Genomic DNA, 6000 nt, shown 5'->3' with positions numbered 1-6000 from the left:
GAAGGGAAAACTACAGTTTTATTCTTCTTCAAACTTAATTCATGATTACAACTTAATAATCAACAAACTAACTCCATTCTACAAGAGGTCAAACCCACTTCTTGTTACAATTCTCTCAAACTCAACTCTCCAAGAAATCAAACTTGCTTCTTGTTACAACTCTCTTTAACTCAACTCTCCAAAAAGTCAAACTCGCTTGTTGTAACAAATTCTCTTAATAACTCTCTCTATTCTACTTACAACTCTAGAACTTCTTTCTTCTTCGTTGTGGATCTCCTTGAGTAGTTCGGACCTCGCTCAAGATAACTCTTTTGATTTTTGAATTGGGAAAAATGACTTTGTTAGTTCTTCCGCCTTGTCCTTTTATAGAGACTAATTTTAGTGACCGATTTGTACAAGAAAAGAAACTAGTTTTCCTTGAATACTAATCCTTTTCCTTTATGAACTCTTGTTCCTCTTTTCCTTATTTGTGTTGGACTCTTCCACTTTTCATGTTTTCCTCTTTTGACTCGAATTACTTTTTAAAACAAACACTTCATTTTATATATCTGCCTGAGTTCTTCTTCTTGCCTTTTACTTTTGAAGTCTCATAGATGTTATATGAACCTGGTTCATGTTGTCATCATCAAAATCTCTTTTTGAAAGATATGTCAAACCATCAATTTCCCCCTTTTTGATGATGACAAATATACTCTATTTCCTGTACCTAAATCAGCATGAAAAACAAAATAAAACAGACTTCCCCTTTTTGGCATATCAAAAAGGAGAGTAAAGCATAATAACAACAAAAGAATAATAACTCAGAGCCTAGAAAGGTCACACCCAGAAAAAACCAGCATATATCAACATCAATCTAAAGATATTAGCCATCAAAACAATATACAAAAAATGCATCACAAAATCTGAAGTCTGAAGTCTGATACATGTTATATGAACCTGGTTCATGTTGTATCATCAAAATCTCTTTTTGAAAGATTTGTCAAACCATCACATATTTTGCTCCTCTTTTTATCTATGCAATTACACAGAGGTATATTGAATCATCATACGTTCTTTCATATACTTTGCAGCAACAATAACTATCTTTGCTAGAAACTCTGAATGCAACTGAAACGGCGTGGTATTCGATGTTTGAAGCCAAATAATCTGCTAAAGCCCTTTATCTTCGAGAATCACATTGTTCTGCAACAACTTTTTTGTGGGGTAACGAAATGTGTTGATTTCTTTTCAAATTGATGGCATATATATGAATTGAAAGTTTGTGCTCTTCTTTTGTAGGGGGTGATGGAAGCAATAAGAATAAGTTGTGCTGGATATCCTTTCGCCTGAAGTTTTAGATCGAATGTACCTATTTACCTTGTACTATTTGATCAGATTGTCAATGTGCTGAGATTTTTTCTGACTAACTCATGACAGTACGGATGAGGTCACTACATGCACGCGCCTTTTACAGAAAGTCGTCCGTCAAGGATATCAGGTAATACATTGCTTTATTAGAAGTTATAGTTTAAACATGAAACAATTCATACTTTTCCAGTTCGTTTCTGTAATTTTGAAGTCTCTTATTAATTTTAGGTGATAACCTCACTTGACAGAAAGTCTGTTTTTATCTATTTTCACTAATATTTTTCTAGCACATTTTAGCACATTCTTCATTCAGTAAAATGTTTAAAGAATTTCAGTGGTTCCATTTTACATTTGTTGCACACTTGAATCCTGTCGGGCTTTCGGAAGGTCGGGTATTTGGTGAATAATAAATCTGTAAACTCTTTCGCCTTTCTGGTGGCCTCGTCTCATTGCTACGTGTACTTCCTTTTTTTCTTAGCATTTCTATATTCTAGGTATTATTGGCTAGATTGTTCGGTTGTATTATTTGCTCATATTTCTTGTTTTTTCTTGTAATTTCATGGATGCACTGTGAATTTTTTTAGTTTTTGAAATTTCTATTTTTGAGTATTTACTGATCATGATAGTGTGTATCCCTTTAGTAAGTATAGTATTTTTCTCATGTTCTTCCCAGAGTTCTTTCGGTTCTTGTTTTATAATCATATGCAGAAGATGTTGGCTTTAAAAACTACAAGCATCATCTTTAATGTATGGAACATATTTCATACTTTCCTTCTCTTTTTACTTAAGTCAAATGTAGAATATTTCCTTCTTTTAATGATCTAAAAAAGGAAAAATAAATAAATAATCAGAATCCCTCTGGATTTTGTTTGTGAGATGTCTTCCATGTGGAGGAGGCTTCAGGAAAGCCAATCATTTGTCCATTTTGCCTTTGCAGATTGGTAAAACAAAAGTGTTTCTAAAGGCTGGGCAGATGGCAGAGTTAGACAGTCGCAAGACAGAGGTGTTAGGGAGATCGACGAGCATCATTCAGAGGAAAGTTCGTTCTCACATGGCTCGAAGAAATTTTACATTGTTATGTCAGTTGGCAATAAGGATACAATAGATGTGCAGAGGTATTTCATTTGCTATACGCTTTGCTTTTCGGTTCGTAGATTAAAATCTATCAGTGTTTTCATTTCTCAATGTTACAGGAGAACTTGCTTGGTGTGTATATAAGAGTTTGCACAGAGAAGCATCTTGTCTGAAGATCCAAACAGACATGCACATGCATCTTGCTAGGAAGGGTTACAAAGAATTATGCTCTGCTTCTTCAATTCAGACAGGAATGCGTGGGATGGCTGCACGCAATGAAGTACGATTCAGGAGGCAGACAAAAGCTGCCATTATCATTCAGGTAAACTTTTTATAATGGAAGAATACAAGAAATACAAGAAAGATGCTATTACCACTCAATGTGCTTGGAGAGCTACAGTCGCTCGTGGGGAACTACGGAAACTTAAGATGGTAGATATCTCATATTCTTTATCTCTTCTTTATTGATCCAGAGCTGCTACAGCCTCTGTTAGCATCTGTATTCTGAGTTTAAATTTCTCTGAAATGTATTAGATTACTGTATGCTTAAATCCTGTAGAAACTAACTTCTCACTGCTCATGATTGCATCACATTTAGACCTCTAAATTCTCTGTGAATACTTTGAAGGGGATCAACATTAACTTCTAATAATCATTTAAGTAACTGGACTGCCTTCAAGAACTTGCAAGCTATAGTACAAAACTGGAAATTTGTCTCTTAGTAAAAATTAGGGACTCATTTTTTGCAGCCAGTTCGAGTCTTTGAGTACATAAGTCGTAATGTCATGCTACTAGAGTTGCATTTTGTAGAATTTTCCTACGGCCAAATCGACTTTGCTTTTTAGATCCATGAATTGTTGTGCAAGACAGATAAGTTTCAATGATATTTTGTATATTCATCCAGATTTGATTTATCTCACCTTTCAGTGCCAGCTCATGTTACATTCAATAGTTAATATCTTCTAGGGAAATCCCAATTTTAAATTTATCGATACTAAAGGTGAGAAAGTCAAGTTTATGCATTTCATGCACCATGCTCAGTTTAAACAAACAACGTCATAGTTGGCCTGCTTAAGTCACCCTTTATTTATTACTATACTCTTGATTGAATATCTATTATTTGTTCTCAAACAATTTCATTTTTGTTCGGAGTTCTATTCTAACTTATTTCTGCATAGGCTGCAAGGAGACTGGTGCGCTTCAAGCTGCAATGAAGAAATTAGAGAAGCAAGTTGAAGAATTAACTTGGAAACTACACCTCGAGAAACACATGTCTTCATCTTAAGATGTTATTGTTCCCTATTCTTAAACCATAAAGGATTCAATCATCTAGAACATGCAATGCCCTAAAGGAACTCAATCTTGAAATAATATTGTATGAGGGACTTAGTGAAAGCTTTTAAGTGTTTGAGCATGAATCTAATACTGTAAATCCTCATATGAGTCCATGTTGATCTGTTAAGCTGTGGAACTTTTTAACTAGATTCATGTTTTTCAAAGAAAACCTTAAGAGTAGGAATAGGTACATAATACATGCAATTTTGTAATCATATTCGACCAAGGAAACACAAACAAAACCACTGCAAATCAGCAATATGGTGACTTTTTTCTGGTTGTGTCTCACAAGTCACATCCTTGTCAATATGACCTTTGTGAGATTGGAATCACATATTTTAGGGAGTTGAACTTGTAGCATGAAGTAAAATGGACCATAATTTATTGATGGACCTAGTTGACTAGAATCTAGTATTTGCTTCTGTCAAAGTGGAATAGGAATTATGAAAATAGTACAAGAATAAGCTAATTTCGTCTCTACCACTGTATGCTTTTAAGTGTCAACAATATAATTCTGTTTTTGTAGGCTGACATGGAAGAAGCAAAAACAGAAGAAAATGCAAAACTACAATCAGCTTTGCAAGAAGTTCAACTTCAGTTCAAGGAAACAAAAAAATGTTTGTCAAATAAGGTGAAACTGCAAAAAAGGCGGCATAGGAAGTTCTTGTTGTTGATCATGAAAATGAATAAAAAAACTTACTGTTGAAAATGAGAAACAAAAGGTAGATTTGTTGAAACAAGGGAGTTTTAAGTGTAAACGACTTTCTTGTATTCACGGGAGCTACTTGCATTCAGCTCGTGATGCTTTGATTTCAGTCTTTGGTAAGCTCTCTAGAACAGAAAAAAATAGGAAGAGACGAGCAAACTTAGTGAGGAGAGGTTGAGGCAGGTGTAGGATGCAGAGTCTACAATAGTTTAGTTGAAGACAGACTACTATGCAAAGGTTTAATTATCAAAATACAGTTTTTCAATTATGTAATTGCAAACTTCCTTAGATATGGTATTCTATTCAGGTTTTTCCTATTCATCTCTTTCTATCGTTTTGTACTACTCCAAATTTTGAAGTGGAAACTTAGCTACATTGGAAAAATAGTACATAGGACATAATCAACATAATATGACACACTTTCCTTAGTACCATAGTGCCAATTTAAACGAAGCTAATCGAATCGAAAAAAGTAATGGGTTTATCAATAATGAGTTATTGGTTTTAATAATGGTTTTGCTTTTTTTTGTCATTTGTTCATAGCAGTTTGAGGTTTTTTCTTAACGGGTTAGCATATCTACAAAGTGATAACCAATAAGTCAAACTGATAAACTTCAAAATCGGACTGAACCAAATGATACGCCTAAACTGTGTGTTCTTTTTCATGTCCCTATATTTTGTCCTTAAATTATCAAATTATATGAAAAACTATTAAACTTGACCGCATCACTTACATTTTATTTACCTATAAATAGTGAAAATAGAAAAAAAATATATGAAAACACAACAACAAAACGAATGAATAAATAATGACTAAGAAATATCAATTTTTTATTTTAAAATGCGCCCTTTTTAAAAAAAAAAAAAAGGCAGTGCTATGTCAGCATAAGCCTTGTGCATACAATTTAACGTCGTTTGCCTCTCCATTCAAATGTTATTCTTTTGGTTTCATACTCAATTTTGTTGTCATTTTTTTTTTAAATTTTGCTCATTTTTTGTGTTTTTGGCTTAAGACTCTTTAATATTGGCTTTGTAAGATAGTCTTCAATTCTTTGAGATGTTTTACTAAGCATTTCAAGCTCAAACTAATTAGATTATCAAATAATTAATTTTAAAAAAAATATTATGTTAACTTTGAATGTTTTCTAATCACTTTAATATTGATTTTTGTAGTTAAAAGTATTACAAAATATTATAATAAGTAATAAAAATGACTCTAATTGACATATTCAATGAAGTGAAGTCTTAATTTTATTTTTAAACACTTTTAGAATAATTTTGATGGTTTAGGTAACAATTGATAATATTGAAAAAAAATCAAAAATATAATCAATAAGAGAGATTTAAACATGTGTATTCTTGTCTTACAAAATATTACAATCAATTGAAAAAGTAAAAGTAATTATTAAATTATAATCCATTACAATATTTTCTTTAGAATTTATGAAAAAACATATATATAAGCAAATAATGTAAACTATTGGCAGTGACTTTCTCTTATTCTGAAGCTTTAAAATATGTGATGTTCTCTCTGATAC

This window comes from Solanum verrucosum, unplaced genomic scaffold (assembly GCF_900185275.1).
Source record: "Solanum verrucosum unplaced genomic scaffold, falcon-dt-bn FXZP01000191.1, whole genome shotgun sequence".
NCBI classification, from domain to species: domain Eukaryota; kingdom Viridiplantae; phylum Streptophyta; class Magnoliopsida; order Solanales; family Solanaceae; genus Solanum; species Solanum verrucosum.
The sequence above is the reverse complement of the archived record's forward strand: the minus strand, read 5'-3'. Positions refer to the sequence as shown.